At 31.9% G+C, this 17,437-nt stretch overlaps 5 non-coding genes and 2 pseudogenes across 5 annotated transcripts; 5 read left to right on the forward strand and 2 right to left on the reverse strand.

Annotated features, from left to right (window-relative positions):
* Positions 1-958: 958 nt before the first annotated feature.
* On the reverse strand, positions 959-5,773 carry LOC127258046 (LEC14B homolog; annotated as a pseudogene).
* A 4,537-nt stretch (positions 5,774-10,310) lies between these two features.
* LOC127258641 (U1 spliceosomal RNA) lies at positions 10,311-10,471 on the forward strand. Its single transcript, XR_007840337.1, has one exon. It is a non-coding gene; the product is annotated as a U1 spliceosomal RNA (small nuclear RNA).
* Positions 10,472-11,911: 1,440 nt separating this feature from the next.
* LOC127258650 (U1 spliceosomal RNA) lies at positions 11,912-12,059 on the forward strand (annotated as a pseudogene).
* A 981-nt stretch (positions 12,060-13,040) lies between these two features.
* Positions 13,041-13,237, forward strand: LOC127258651 (U2 spliceosomal RNA). Its single transcript, XR_007840345.1, has one exon. It is a non-coding gene; the product is annotated as a U2 spliceosomal RNA (small nuclear RNA).
* A 374-nt stretch (positions 13,238-13,611) lies between these two features.
* LOC127258647 (U1 spliceosomal RNA) lies at positions 13,612-13,773 on the forward strand. Its single transcript, XR_007840343.1, has one exon. It is a non-coding gene; the product is annotated as a U1 spliceosomal RNA (small nuclear RNA).
* Positions 13,774-14,982: 1,209 nt separating this feature from the next.
* LOC127258642 (U2 spliceosomal RNA) lies at positions 14,983-15,172 on the forward strand. Its single transcript, XR_007840338.1, has one exon. It is a non-coding gene; the product is annotated as a U2 spliceosomal RNA (small nuclear RNA).
* A 702-nt stretch (positions 15,173-15,874) lies between these two features.
* Positions 15,875-16,028, reverse strand: LOC127258643 (U4 spliceosomal RNA). Its single transcript, XR_007840339.1, has one exon. It is a non-coding gene; the product is annotated as a U4 spliceosomal RNA (small nuclear RNA).
* Positions 16,029-17,437: the final 1,409 nt, after the last annotated feature.

Genomic DNA, 17,437 nt, shown 5'->3' on the forward strand with positions numbered 1-17,437 from the left:
ATTTAAAATGTGACTAAAATATTAAAAATACTTCTAAAAAAAAATGTGACAAAAAATATGAGACGGACTGAAATGATGTAACTAGACAAGAAAATATATTAAATTAACATATACAATGTGTCGTCTACCCTTATATTATGTATTCCCAGCTCCTATATATATCATGTGGAGTCAGTCATAAGTTAAATTTTATAATTCAATAAGAACCACCAAATCAAAACATTAAAGAAACACACCCAACCCTAATTGCTTTTCAGTTTACCCCTCATCTCATAGACTTTCTAATATCTACAAATAACATAATTAAATTTTAAGTTTATCTATCACTACAAAAATCTCTAAGATATCCATATTTTTATTTTTTTTTATGACATGGGAATCCGCAGCCGCTACCCGAAAGTGCAGATTGAGTAAACTCCGACCGAATCTAATACCCTATAAATCAGGCCCAATGAAAAAGTCACATTAGGCGAACCATGTGTGGCAGATCACAAATGAGTAGCCCACAAACTATTCTCAAAGACCAAACCCAAAGTTAGATTTGAAAAGACAATTTTATTGTTTGTTTGAAGGTTTAGACTTGGTTTTATAATTCATAACAAATTTTCTTAAAAAAGTATTAAATTAAATATTTATTTTATATCATATTAAAAAAATAAATTTTATATTTAAAAAATCACATCAACACATATATTAATAAAATAATTATTTTAATTTAAAATTTTATTACTTTCAAACCCAAATCCAACTCTCAAACCTACAACCAAATAATCCGCAACTTTTTACCATTCATGTCAAATAGATTGGGTTTGTTTTCAAATAATACTTTATATCATTTATCAATAGCATATATTAAAAGAATACATCAGATTAACTATATATATATATATATATTTTTATTTAAAATATAATATCAAACATAAATTTTCTATATATAATATCATATGAACTATGATACTTTTAAAATATATAATTTTTATTCTCACAAAACATCACATCAAATTTACGATTTAAAAAGTAATCTAATTACACACATTTTCTCTATAAGTTACAGCAAGAAGTCACTGTTTTATTTTAGTGAACATCTGCTGGATTTTCACCATTCCCTGGAAATTCCCACCGGACGATCTTTCCATCAAAGGCGGAGCTCACCAGCCACTGATGGTAGGGGTGCCAGCTGCAATCTCTTACAGGAGCGCCATGGTAATCAAGTTTTGTAATTTGATTACCGGTCACCTATTATTGTAAAAGAAATAATTGCGTAAAAGAATGTAATGCTATAGAGTGGATGTTTGATAAAATTAATGTCACATACCACATCATAGATATGTACACAATGATCATCAGATCCTGTGTAGATATATACCTTTGCCCAGTGCTGCACATATAAATTCAATTGAAGGATCAAGAACAACAAAAAATAAAATAGTCGAGAAATAATAGCTTCTAGATGTTTCTTATGAAATAGATAGAAGAAATCAAAAGCAAATGGATTGGACAACAATAATTACCTAAATGCCGGGGAAAAATAACATCGAAGAAGATTATCTTTTAGTGTATGGCCTCGATACGCAGCCAACGATAGGTCATCGTGGCGATTTGGGTGCTCGTATATCTCTTCGCCATACCTTCCATGAGGAGGTGCTGGGGGACTGAATTAAGCAAGTAGAAGTAAGTTATTACAATAATAATCCAAATACATGACAATAAACTAAAAGGAAAAATTATTTTTTTAATCTACCATTTATTATTTTATAATAACAATAATCATAACTAGACTTTATATTAGATTGATTACTAATAGTCTGCATACACCGGAGTTGTTAACATGGCAGCATCATGACACACCAGAAATTGTATAGATAATGCATGGAAAACATATGAGAATCATTTTAGAACCATAATTAGATCATGTATTAGATTAGACCCATAACTAAAAAACTTTGGTAGAAATGATCCCCAAATATTGTAAATGTAGTCTAGTTGTCATCCAAAAAAACTCCACAGCAACCTCGGAGCCGGAAGACCATTTATGCTAATTTTTTTTAATTGTGAGATTAATTCAATATAAGATCTAGAGTAAATCAGGAGACTAAATAAATAATTTTACATAAAAAAAAAAAACAATGATTGTAAGGAAGAAAAACGTACTAAAAAACTTGATTTGATGCCATTTTTCTTGTATCCCAATGTTTGATGGCACCATCTTTTCCACTTGATACGAAGTAACGACCATCTCCACGACTGTCAATCCATGTTATTCCCGATGAGTGTCCTGTCATACCTCCAGCAGGTCTATAACTCATTGTAAAATCACGCACATCCCAAACCTGAAATAGCCATTAGAAATTAATAACCTTGAAATATATATTCAATTAAAAATAACTTCATTTGCATAAACAATGAAATGAAATATTTGATTAGCAAAATTAACCCTAAAATGCAACAATTAATTAGTTTATGCAGATTCAAGTCTAATACATTTTTGGATCGAAGCATAAATACAAAGGAAAACACATAAAAATAGAACTAAGATATGCTCAAAATATATTTTCTCTAAATAACTAAAAAATAGCAGCAACAAGTTCAATCCAAACCTCGGCTCAGATCCCTCGGCACCAAACTCCGATGAACGATACTGTAATTAAACGACAGATCTGGCCACAAAAAAGACCAAAACTAACTCGGAAAAGCTCACAAAGGCTATTCTTTCTATCTACACAACAACATTTTGGACTTGGACATCAAAAATATTTTTTCTCACCAAACATCACATCAATAACTATTCTTTTACTATTCCGAATTCCAAAATTCTAAACCTCTCAAAAATGTCTTTGTCTAAACAAAAGCTCATGCGGAGTTCGCCGGAAAACCCTCACACAAACATATAGAAGGAGAGTGGAGAGAGAAATTCCTAACTAGAAAGAGAAAGATGACTCAATACAATGGCGGCAAACACACAACAGCTAGAATATAAAGAAATGATTGACGGTCCGGATCAAAACCCTAAATCCAACGGTGAATATTGATTGACGATTTATATCAAAACCCTAGATCAAACAGCGAATAATGAATGCTCCGAAGTAAGTGAGCTCAATGCGTCGAACCACGTCTGGGGCCAGTTCATTGGGTCAAACACATTCCGCCTATAGGAAATTTAGGCCGAAACTATTACACATTCGGCCTATATCTTAAAATTGGTACCCAACAAAACCCTAGATCAAATGGTGAATATTGATTGACGGTTCAGATCAAAATCCTAGATCAAACTATCCAAAATAAATGGGCTCTATGGGCGGGCCACGTCTAGGGCCAGTTCATTGAGTCAAACACATTCGGCCTATAGGAAATTTATGTGGAAACTACTACACATTAGTATCATACACATTTGGCCTATATCTTAAAATTTGTACCAAAAAGTTTGAGATTTTTTTTTTTAGAGAGAATGAAATAATAACTTGCAAGTTTTCTTGTGAAAACATTTATAAATTTTATGGGCAAACTTACCTTGCACACACCATCCTCCCCTCCAGTGTAAAAGGTATTCCCACTTTCATCAGCATTGCATACAGCATTCACATCAGACTACAACAATTACAATTAATGTTAAAGTTGTTGCCACAAGATCAACAAAAAATCTTGTTATTACATATAGGAATATTAAGAAAAAGCTAGCTACAAAACCTTTCTTAAGTCACATATAATAGAAACATCAAATTTGAAATTTAAATAAATTTGTTGCATATGAGTGATTGAATTTGAAGAGCAACAATTTGGGCCATGGTAAAATCCAAACCTAATGTAGGTTACCTCATGGGCATATCTGATCCTGCATCTTATCTCTAGTCGTCGTCCTACATTGTAAAAGTAGAGTGCTCTGTTACCGCAAGCAGCCAAAATTTGGCGCCCATCGGCTGAAAATGTAATGCAGGGAAAGCAAGGTCTTGAAGCATTATAGAGGGAAGCATCAAATGAATCGTGCTCCCATACTTCATCGACAGCCTATATGAAAGATCGAGGTGGTGAACCAGTTCATTAATGTGACAAAGTTATTGAGACATTGTAATGATCACCACTGTCACAATGCATGATCCGAAGAAACCTTGTAAGAAAATACTTTACAAATTTAATGGTTAACTTTAATTCTTATTGCCATTCTAATATATATACTCATGCATCCCAAATCTTTTGTTGTTATTTTCAAGTTTGGATGCCACAAAACTTTTGCAATTTTTCCTTTTGAATAGTATACTAAGATCATTTCAAACAAATAGCAAAGTCATGCAAGGAAAAAAAAACAAAATATTAAAATTATACTCCTTCCAGTCCATTTCAAATGGGCATCTTGAGATATTGTAATAGATTTTTAAAAAATAATAATATTTTATTAGTTAGTAGAAGTGTACAAGATATTTTAAAATTTTTACCCTGTATAAATAAATTTTATCTATAATGGTATATTTGTAATTTAAGTAAAAATTAAAAATTTTAAGTATTAGTGTATGACTTTTTCTAAAATAAGAGTGAAACGAGTGAAAATGGTAAAACTATACTTTGAATTGGGATGAAGGAAGTACTAACTAGAACATCATTCCAAAATTAAAACTAGCAAACAAATCAAGTCGGATGGAGTACTATATATAGAACTAAAATGTCACAAGTATTCAAGGAATCCATTTGTAGGTTTCACACACATGATTCCTTGGATTGTTCAACCTTGTTTAAGAAGCCAAAGACAAGATAGAAACACGTACCACTCGAGTTCTTTGAGATGCTAAATTGACAATTCCGATAATAGGGGAGGAGCTAGAATATACCTGCGGCGTTACATAAAAGATAAAGCCATGAGACAAAATAGAAGTAAAAAATATCCCCTATATCCTCGATCTAACTAAAATTTTGATGTTTTTTTAAATTGAAAGCTGTTTGTTGAAACTAGTAATATTGTCGCGACTCACAACCACACATTAAGTAGTCATCCAACGCGGCATTTATTATATGATATGGACAATCCTTTAAGATTGAAATCATAGAAATTCTACATTATATTTTTATAGAAAATCGTGAAATTTTATAGTAAAGTAACTGAAAAAAAAGTCTAGAATAAAAATTCTATGTAATAAAATTGTTTATGGTTCAAGCACCATGTTTGTTGTTATGACATGTGTAACGATCAAATACGACAAAATGAAAACCTTCAACTCGATCAACAAACTTACAAGATAGCGACAATTAGGTGAAAGACAAACATCAGCAATATTCCGATCAACATTAAAGCCTTTGAAGATCTTCCATTGCGGATCTACAATGGAGTATACGCGAATGAGACCATTCTGTCGAAAAAAGAGGGAGAAGAGGAGAATCGCGTCAATAAATTGAATTACAACACTTATAATAATATAACTATTAAAACTATCATTAACAATACCATCTTGGCTGAAAGAAAAAGAGATCCGTCGCCAAAAAATCTTGAAACACACACATGCCCCCTCATGTCATCTATTTCAGTAGGACTATGAACAGGCAAGTATTGGCTTGATATATGGCACCTATCAGACAATGAGAACTTCCCTCTCCCGCTATAATTAAACTCCCGGCGAAGCAACATTTTCACCGGGGATACAACTGATGGTCTTTTAATTCCACCCCACAATTTGATCATACGTTCTTGTGGGGCGGACACGAGCCTGGACACTTGCGCAAAATCGTCGAATCTTTCGGATATTTCATTGTTTAAATTTTCAGATGTACAATTTTTGCTGCTCTCATCCATTTCAGAAAATTGTATTTTCCCTTAAATCAACACACACAAACACAGTAGTACCTAAATCACTAGCTAGAATGTATGTAGTTAGCCTTGAAATCAAGAAAGATTCGACAGAAGATTAATCTAAAAGCTTTTCTCAGTATACCAAACCTGACCAACGAAGTTGAAGCCTTCAATCAGGTTTCTATTTTATTTATTTTTTTTGGAAAACGTAGACACGCACTCACAGAGATTCAGACAACAAATAATTATATGATCGATAGCTAAATCAGAAGAAGATGAGGATGAAGCAAGCAAGAAATGGGGCAGAAGCAGATTGTATCTTAAATTTCGAAGTTTCTGAGGCGCCGTCAAAAGAAATGTTCGATTCTGGCAGCCGATGCCTGTGTGTGTGCTAGGGTTTCTTAGTTATACTATAGGAGGACTTCTGAGTGGTGCCGCCATTTGTACAGTAGCGTCAGCAAAGCCACGCTGCTGGTGGCACTTGGCACGGCGATTGTACTTTACGCGCCTCTCTATTTTCACCTGACTAAGAAAATGCCGCCAATGTTTTTTTTATTTTCTTCCCAGCTTTATTAGTTTATTGTTGGGTTAGTAGCTGTTTCTTTTTATTATGTACTCAATTGATCCCATGACATACAATACATTCAATAAATATCTCCTTATTATGAAACATAATATAGTTATTATGCTGAAATAAATATTTTATTAATAAGTTGTTCAAATTTTATTATATAATTTTTTAATTTATATATTTAAGGAATATAATTATAAAATTATTCTCTCTTATTTAACTAAACATAAAAATATTATTTTCAATTCTTTTTACCCTCCTCCTCTCATATGAACAAATTTCATAAAAGAAAAAAGAACTATACGATTATAATTTTAATATTCATTCTTTTTTTTTTTGCCTCCTCTCGTTTCCATCAAAATCACTGTCTTCTCTTCCCTTCTTATAAATCAGACAGGCATTTATACTTTTATCAAGTCATCTCTAATTTTCTACTCAATTTTTTCGATTGTTAAGTACAGATACGGTTCATCTACACTAATTTTACTTCGATCATAAATTTTAATTTTTATTTAAAAAGTATATTCTCTATATATTCTTCTCAATATTTTATATAACTTTACATATTTATAAATTATGACTTTAATTATTTTTACATTATAATTCATACGCATATAATTTATATTTTATTTAAAAATTACATATATGAAAATTATATATCACTTTTAAAAAATAAACTTACACATTATTTTTTAAAAAAATAAATTATATCACATCCAAAAAGTAAAATTATATATCAATTTTAAAAATAAAATTATACATTATTTGAAAAAAAAATTATATATTACTTTTCAAAAAAATAAAAATATACATTATTTTTTAAAACAAAAGTACAAAAAATACCATAAAACTCCACTAAAAAAATAGAATAAAAGAACAATGTTATAGAGTAATAATGTATATAAGTTAAAAATTGGGAGATTTGAGGGGGTAGTTGGAGCCTCACCCATTTTTTTCTCATCCATCCAACACATCTTCAGTAGAAATCAAGTAATTCCCCCGCCAACACGTAATATGAGCAAACGCAACGGGACAATTTTAGATGCCTTCCGTCCCTGTTTTCGAGACCGACTTTGCAGAGACGAATGCAATGTCGACTTGAAAAATGTAGCCACTGTAAGGCTTTTTAGTCCATTTTCGTCTGGACAAGTTTGGCCTGGACAACGTATTGTCCAGGTGTGTTCTAAAGGCTTCTTTGACGATGTCCCATTGCGTTACTAATTTGAGGGAAACCTTCGAGACTTCATGTAGAACACTCACTCGGAGAACATCTTGACTTCAGGCCGTGTGGATAACTGAAGTGTACATTTTTAAGATCAATGTCGCCTTTCATGTCTTCCAATAACACAATCCCGCTAGTATTGGTCAAATCCATCTTCGGCTTGCACTCGATTGTCTTGATCATCTTGTAAGCTCAATTCGTTTGGCCGAGGATTGGATTCGTTGAATGTTCTGCATGAAGTTTCAAAGGTTTTCCTCAAAGTAGAGTATTTAGGCGTTCCCGGAGGAATTGCTGGACTTCTACAGATGATGTGTTGGATGGTAACGGGGAGAACAACAGGAGGCTCGAATACGAGGCCTATATTTGAAAACGATTCTAAGGCAAGATATCGAGTTCTTCGACACAATTAATTCACAACAGGAGAGGTCGTTGGGAGGATGTCAGGCGACACAATTCTTATACAAGATGCCGCCATGGGAGAAAAGGTTGGAAAATTAATTCATTTGTGTATATCTACAGGCGAAACTGCACCATGTAAACTTCAAAATATGTAAAGATTTTCCATGGCCGATAACTTCAAAATTCTTAAAAATTGTATCCTTATATCACACCCCAAATTACGGCAATTATGTAGAAACTGAAGGTAATATGCATGATGTATAAGAAAGATTCAACTTCATACTTGACGAACCACTCGGAGTAATCATCCTTCATCTCATACACATTCAAGCTTAGGTTTTCATAATCTCACAGGAAGGAAGTAGAGGTGGCCGAAGGACTCAGCCAAAATAATTGCTTCGATCCCGGTGTCTATCTAAGTCGTGCTTACTCTATATAGGCTGCAGGCTCGGATTTTTTTTTGTTTTTTGAAACTATCACTGTTGACATTGTATTAGAAAAAAAAAAAAAATCAAGTTGCACTAATCCAATTGATGATCCATTCCAATGGACGCCATTATTGAAATATGCAGTAGATCGAATTGAAGGAACTTTTGGTTATTGGAAAACAAGAGTGAGTTTGATAAACTTCAATCCTATAGAACCGATTCTCGAGCATGAGATTCGATGATTGGTGGTGGGATTGTAGACGGTAGAATGCCTCATCATCGTAGTGCATATATTGCAGCAGCAGAAGCCTATTGCAGGAATGCAGAATCTTGACCTTTGAACATCTTCGAAGAGTGAATTCTTGAATATTGAGAGATTCCTTGGAATTTCATATGCTGAATATTTATATAATTTATATCGAAAGAAAAGCAATTATCGAAATATTCTATAATTTATATTGAATCGAGGACAAAACTTAATACGAGTATTTCCGATTCGTAACGAAGAAGAATGGGATCATGTTGGGAAGACGAAAGAGGAAAGAAATGGAAAACCTCGAAAGTCCCATAGGACTTCCGATCTATAATGAGGAAGAGAAGAGAAGAGGAGAGAAAGAAAGAATGCTTGTGGTTGTGGTGTGACCAAAATGAGAGCACAGAGGCCATTTTATAGATATTAATCGGTGTCATCAGATCGATTTTTTAATTATCGTGTAACAGAATTTTGAAACTTGTATTCACAATTGTGCATTATTATTATTATTATTATTATTATTATTAATTTATAATCATTTATGTATGCAATTGCAGATTTACATGCTATATTTTTGTCTAATTAATTTTACAAAATATATATTTTTTGTTTCGAAAGTTTCAAAAAAAAAGAAAGATATTGTCTATTCTATTATTCATCCGGTCCAAATCTTAATTAACAACTACATTATTTGGTCGAAGTGAGCCGCAAAGCTTGTGACTTTTACCAAAATTCATACTTCTGAAACACATTATTAATAATAATCATACAACTCACAGTTCAATTAAATAATAGATTTTAAAGATTTTGAATTAAATTTTCTCGATTAATTAACCAACCGACCGGCTAATTATCCAATATAATATATGTTTGAGAGATTGTTTTCTTTTCGGTTTTTATTTTTATTATTAATTCAAAATTCTTGTTTAATATGAAAATTTATTTATTTATAACCCACAATATTTATTTATAATCAATCCAATATTTATTTTATTTTAGTTTAAATAAGAAATTTTTCTAAATATTATAATTTAAAAAATATATACTTGGGTTGTAAATAGAGACCAAATCCAAACATTTATTCTCCTATCCCACATCCAGAAAGAAATATAAAGTCATCTGCCACACATAATTCGTGTCTAGTTTGAATTTTCCGCCGGAGTACTTATATGTATATATATATATTTTTTACTATTTTAACTTTTTTTTTTCCTCAAAACTATTAAATCAAACACTTATTTTTTATTTATTATATTACATTAAAATTAAAATTAAATTTTACATTTGAAACATCACATCAATACATATTTATATCACATCAAACAACTATTTCAATTCAAAATTTTACTATTTAAAAACCAAAATCTCACAAGTAAACTGGCTAATTGAAGGACTAAGATACATATATTTTGATTTAATTGTTTAATAAATTTTATTTTAAAATATAATATTTCAAATTAAAAGTAAGTGAAATAAATGTCAAACATTGTTATTAAAGAAAACATTCTGTAAATAGAAACCAAGCTGCTGAGAGTTTAGCTTATTTAAATATGAAGGGTATAAAGGGCAAAGCACTGCTTTAGTAATTATTATTCTATCCCACATCGAGAGAGAAACCAAATAGCAATAAGAAAGCAAGTATATAATCAGGAGGGGAACAGAGAAACATACTTACCTGGATGGGGTCAATGGGCGATCAATAAGGTCTATGGCCTAGGTTTGTGACCTCCATTGCACTTTGGAGGGGCACCTTCCTAAGGTCGGCCCAAAGTGATCGAGCCTACATCATAATTTGTGGCAGAGGGGGCCTGCGTTCGCGCGGCCCCTACCAATTATAGTTTGTAATATTACAATAGTAGTCATACATGCTTAGGTTAGAAACTCTTAGTTTTAGTTTGGGATATTACAATAGTAGTCATACATGCTTTGGTTAGAACCTCACTAGCTGTGTCATTATAAGCACAAAGATAAATATTTAATCATTCATTTTATTTTATTATTAATATTTATTTATATAATTATGATAAATAATATTTTTTATTTTTATAATTTAAAATTTGAAATAAAATAATTTATAAAAAATACACTTTTATATATATATATTTGTCTATAATTTTTAAAATTTTAAATTTATAATATATATCTTTTACTAAATAATAATTGTGATTTTTTTGAAATATATTATACCTAAATATTTGAATTTTTTAACAATTAATTCATTGACATACTTTTATAGATAAAATAACGATGATTTGATTGAAATTGACCATTCAACTTTATTTTTAAGAAATATTTACAATGTTTTTACCATATGTAGAATTTACATATTAATTTTAAGTAGAATTTTGATTACTTTTCTCAATTATTCTATATATTTTGGTTGGATGGATTTTTTATTTTTTATTTTTTTTTTATGTTAGGTATGGAATTTTTGTTGTTTATAAATATAATATTTTATGTTAAATTATTACTATTTGCTTATGATATTTAAATTTATTCTCATTTTTTTTATAATATTTTTTATTTATTTTCAAAAATGAAAATTTCTATTTTTTTTAATCTTTCCCAGTCAAATGAACATCCAATCGGATGAGGGAGAAGTATATTTTTGTTAATGGATAAAATATATTATACATATTGTGTTAATTTATATATATATTATATTTTTTAATAATATTTAGGCAGAATAGTTCTATTTATCTTAAAATCATTAAAAATAAAAAAGATTGAGCAAAAATATGTACCATTCGGTCATTATGAAGGGACTAACATATATATATATATATACACGCGCGCAGAGATGCCAAGCAAACTAAATAGATATCAAATCCTTGTACACAGCATGTGTGTACATGTGTTGGGTAAAGTGTGAGTACATGTGTGGGAAAAAAAAAAAAAAAAAAAAAGCAAAACTAGCTAGATGAAGAAAGACTAAGTATATATATATATATATGCATATATTTTGATTTAAGTTCTTTAATAAATTTTATTTTTAAACATAATATTTCAAAATGAGAATAAAAAATTATATTTTAAATATTTCAAAATAAAATTATAAAATTGAATTTAAAATATATTTTAAACATTACTATTTAAAAAAACATTTGAATAGGTAAAGAAAAACTCTTAAGCGTCGAAGCTGTTGTTGAGATTTTAGTTTATTTAAATACTAAGGCAATAAAATGTTTATTATTATATCCCACATCGGGAGAAACCAAATAACAAGAAGAAAGCAACTATACAATCAGAAGGTGGGGAACAAAGTAAGGTACTTACCTGGACGAGGTCAATGGGAGATCAAGAAGGTCCATGGCATAGGTTAGTGACCTCCATTGCACTTTGGAGGAGCACCTGCCTAAGGTTGGCCTAAAGTGGTTGAGCGTGGCAGTGGGGGCCAGCGTTCGCGCGGCCCCTACCAATCATAATGTGATACTATGATTTAAGAGATTATATTAGCGGGGGAAGTTTGAACTTCATTGTGCAAATAATCATCAATGTGGAGACAAGCTGAAGCTGATTTCATTCTTATACTTTGTTTTTCTCTGTTAGCTCGTCTTCGGCTTTTCACTAACAAAGAGAATAAAATTATTTTCCAACAGAATTGAATCTACAACATTTACTTGAGTTTGGTATGTGCTAAAAATGTCGTAAAAGAGGTATAATGTAGGTTTAAAAATCGAACCGGATCAACAAGTAGGGTGTTATTTCTGTGTATTTGTTATTAGTGCCAACAGCGAGTTTCAAAATTTCCATTCACACACGAGGAGTTGGATTGTTTTTCTCTTATGGATTTAATCTCCTTACGCCTCTGGGACTTATCTTCCACATCTGGTTCGCCTAATGTGATTTGCTTTGTCGGCATAATTTGTATGTTTTCTGCAGTATTCCGTTAGCCGAACTGTTTTTGTTAAAGTACAAATCAAATACAATACCCAATAAGCAGAGGACCCATCCATAAGTTTTATTTGCAAATATCAAATGTCCGGCAGGATAAAAAGAAATAAAGAAGTGAAACGAATGAAGAACAGACCAGCATTAGCTCATCTACAAGATACAATGATCGAGGAAATTTTTACCAAATGAATTCGGAGCTTATCCACGATCATATCAGGTATTGAAATAATATTGAATCTTAGTTTACGGCTATGGCAGTTTGCAACACAATCAAACTTGACAAAATATGAAGTTTTGCGAAAAAATAACATAAAGAACCTTAAATATGGATTACAAATTGTCCAAGACATTCCTTGACAAAATTCTAGCATAACATAACCCTTTACAATACAGAAAAGTCTATATGGAAAATTACATTGCTTTCATCCCACATTGGTTGTAATAACACAGGGCATAAGTGCTGTGTTCCTATAAATTAGGCATTGAATCGATTTTTAAAGCTCATACCTTTCTCGGCCTTTTGGCTAAGATCAAGTGTAGTATCTGTTCTTATCAGTTTAATATCTGATACGTGGGTCATCGACTCACATGATATTAAATTAATTTTTTTCAGGGGAAAGACCTGTTTGGGCAGCTTGCTGCCTTGGCCTTTGTGTGTCGCCCAAACTTTGCACTATTGCTTGGGCCAGGCACTCCCCCAACAATTTAAGTTATAATGTAATCTAATGCTCTAGGTTATTTAAGGATTGAAATGCAAAAAATACATATAAAAAAACCAGTTGGGTTATAAGAGAGAATCTTGCTTGGCAATGGGGAAAATTTAATCTATAACCTAGAATTCTATTTATAGGTATATATATATATTTTTTGATTTAACTTGTTTAATAAATTTCATTTGTAAATATAATATTTCAAACAAATTGCTATTTAAGAAAACATCTGAACCAAATTGAGATTTTAGTTTATTTAAAGATGAAGGCAATTGAGTGTTTGTTATTATATCCCACATTGAGGGACAAACCAAATAGCAACAGGAAAGCATGTATATAATCAAAAGGAGGGCAACAGAGCAAAATACTTACCTGGACGGGGTCGATGGACTATCAATAAGGTCTATGGCCTAGGTTGGTGACCTCCATTGCACATGGGAAGGGCATCTGCCTAAGGTCGGCCCAAAGTGGTCGAGCCTACGTCATAATTTGTGGCAGCGGGGGCCTGCGTTCGCGCGTCCCTCTACCAATCTAGTCTAGCTTTATTTTATTTGTCCTGGCTAAGAAGATGGCATAGTTGAAATTTTGCAATTTTATTGAATGGTTTAGAGATAATCCTTTGTTAATTAGTCTGCATTTATCTTCTTGTATGTCAAATTATATATAGCAATTGTTCGCAGATCTATTTGTCTAGTGGGAAAACTCACTATCGAGTAACCATCGTATACCATTTATTTTACATATCTGCACACAACCTAACGTGAATTAAATGCCGATTTTGTTATGAATTAAGACCCAGTTTTGATATGTTTAAGGCCAAAATCTTTACAATTAACCCGAATCAATTCATTTCTGACAATTCACTGTTAAATCACAGCTGATGTAGTCAGTCTTTTTCCTTCTTTTCGTTTTCTAAATTGGAATTGAACGAATTTTGCATGACTCATCCAAAAACGGCAAAAAAAAAGCTAAACACATTCTACCTTTGGTGCAAAAATATAACACTTTTCGACCACTCAGGTTGTTTAGGGCCATGAAATGGCTTTTTTTTGTATCAGAAATTTTTCTCTTGTTCGGCTATTTCAATTCGTACAATTAGCATAACATCGAGCTTAACTAAGTATGTGATGTCGAAAAATATGGGTTGATTAAGCTGCAAATTTCTAGTACATAATTTATATGCATATATCTTACATACACACTTGTTAAAAATTTTTACAATCCACTTACAACAAGTATTTCACTGACACTAATTCATGACAATTAACAAATTTGATTCGAAATGTCTAATGATGGACATGGGAAACGAACAAGAAAATGTAACATCCTCAAGCTCATAATTAGTTGAAGGTTTGGGACCTACAGTCGTTATCGCGAGAGTGTAATAAATCAAGTGTATCAATTTTAAGTTAGTAAATAAACTGAATTTAGTACCTCAACCAAAAGATGTCAAGATATAATCATATATTCAACAACTTTTGAGCTAAAACAATCGATTTCCAGGGGCACATTGCAGCACAATCAAACTTAACAAAATATGAAGTTGTGAAAAGACATCGGCACCTTTCTGTGACATAGAATTCTAGCATAGCATAACCCTCGCAAGAATTATAATATTTATGATAGAAAAGTCTATATGGAAAGTTACACTATTTTCATCCCACATTGGTTGTAATAACACAGGGCACAGCTTCTGTGGTACTATAAATGGGGCTGCTTGTCGAAAGAAAAATTTATACCTTTCTCGGCCTTTTGGCTAAGATCAAGTGTAGTATCTGTTCTTATCAGTTTAATATCTGATACGTGGGTCATCGACTCGCACGATATTAAATTAATTTTTTAGGGGAAAAGGCTTGTTGCTTGCTGTCTTGGCCTTTGTGTGTCGTCCAGGTTTTGCACTATTGCTTGGGCCAGGCGCGCCCCATTAACCCGAGTTATAAAGTTTGTTCTGGTTGTAATGATATTTTGAATACCTGAACACAATGTTGTATTGTGATTTTATGCCCCTTCAAATTGATTTTATGTACTGTTTTGTTCCTTCTGCAATAACGTTTTACTGTTATATACTCTATTAATTAATACAAGTAATTGAATGGTACCAAAAATTCCAAAGAAACAAAACCTAGACTTTTGAATGGGTTAATGAGAATTTTGTAGTTTAGGTATGGAGATTAATTTTTAAAAATAAATTTATTGCTGATAATAAGGTCATGTCTCATAGAACTAGCTAAAACTGCCTGCTAGTTTATTCACGAGATCTTGGAAATCGATGAAACACAAAGTTCACATCGAATTTATCCATTACAAATAATAGAAATGCAAATCACAATGGAGTGGGAATATGTTTATATATGTGAAGAAAGACAAATTAGAATCAAGAGTGGGAATGGAGTCCATAAGAAATGCAAGAAACTAGATATTGATACAGGTAAATTTTATTTCTAGTATAATATAATATAGGTAAAAATATAAGTTTTTGATTTAATATTTTCTTAAAAGAAAAATTTGGTATGAACAGTAGAAATTTTGTAAAATATTACAAAAAAGTACACATAAATTTGGTGACATCCCCAGGGAATATCAATATCAATCAATGATTTTACTAATAAATTAGAACTAAATTATAGGGCTTTACCTTCAAAGAAGGAGCCCTTCCAGAAATTCTCGACAGCCCGAGTCAAGCCCGGGCTGAAGAGGGGGTTTGGAAATAGTTTTCAACCAGCAATAGACGCGCCTCGGTTAGAACCTCACTAGCTGCGTCATTGCCCCAAGCGCAAAGATGCTTTTATTGATTCCACTGTGCTTTGTTTTATACTTGCTGGTCTGCCAACTTTCTTTACCAAAACAGATGTGGGATTTGTGTTGCAAATAAAATTTGATCCAATCTGATTTGTCAGTTAGTTACAATAATAAATTGACTTTAAAAACATGTTTACTATAAAAAGCATTTTAATTCATTTACAAAATGCAGTTAAAAAATATAAATATTTATTATACAGGCGTTCTTCCTGCCAAACTCATAAGAAAAAAGTTGTGTGTCAAAACTTGTTTGTGTTCATAACAAATTTATAAATTGGCTAATTGAATTATTTTTTTATTATCAAATCATATTCTAGTATTATGTGACATTAGGGGTGACAACTTCAAACCGTACTGGGCCACATGGCCCGATTGCAAATTGGGCCTTGAAAGTCGGCCTGAGTATAACCCAGTTTAAAATTGGACCATGTCGGCTCGCTTTTTTTAAAAGAAAAATTAATTACTATTTTAATTTTGAACAAAATGTATTTAAATAGTAGAAATGGAATTTAACTTTTGTCTTTCTTTACAAAATTAATCTATATACAATTATTAAAATTTAAATATTAATTTTAAAAATGAGCCGGGCTAGTCACGATTTGATCTTCATAAGCCCAGACAAAACCGGGTTATTAGCATGCCCGGGGGCGAGGACGGTTCAAAAATTTTTGATCTATTTTTGGAGGCTCAAAAACAATATTTTTTGTGGCCTGTTAGACCGGGTTTTCGTATGGTGCATATGAATTGGACATCACAACTTGGATCAAAAGAATTCCATGAAACACAAGTTCGGAATACAGAATGAACTGTACACAACACAATTATTTGGACAGAAATCTACAGCTTGAGCAGTTAGTAAGTAATTTGATCGAAATCAAGAACATGTTTTGAGAACAATCTAATCAATTATATCAAAAAGGACCAAGAAATGGTGTCTTATCTCAATCCTAATACAAGGGTTCTCCGTATTGAAACCCAAATGAACCCCTCACTTTCACACGATAAAGCCGTAAAGGAAAGTCAGCAAATCCAGGTAGCTCTTCGACACTCTTGGAAACAAGGTTGTATTTAAGAGCTCTCCCTCCAAGATAAAGAACCAAGAAAGATTCTGTTCTTTCATAGCCACGAATCAAATCAATTACACTGAAGCTACGGTTCACTTGAGGATAACCAGAAAGATCGACAAAGAATTTTCTTGTCCATTCAGAGTAGTCCAGCCGAATCTCGTAGATATAAAACTTTGTCATCCAGCATCCGATTGGGACTAAGCTTAACTGGCCGCGGGACTCGCCGAAATAATAGTTCTTCCTCCACTTAAACTTCGATTCCTCCGAGGACATAGCAGCCCTAACACTCGGAAGTTTGTGAAGCGAGTGACTGTTGATATGGAA

The sequence above is a fragment of the Andrographis paniculata genome, unplaced genomic scaffold (genome assembly GCF_009805555.1).
Source record: "Andrographis paniculata isolate CXL003 unplaced genomic scaffold, ASM980555v1 Contig59END, whole genome shotgun sequence".
In the NCBI taxonomy this organism is placed as follows: domain Eukaryota; kingdom Viridiplantae; phylum Streptophyta; class Magnoliopsida; order Lamiales; family Acanthaceae; genus Andrographis; species Andrographis paniculata.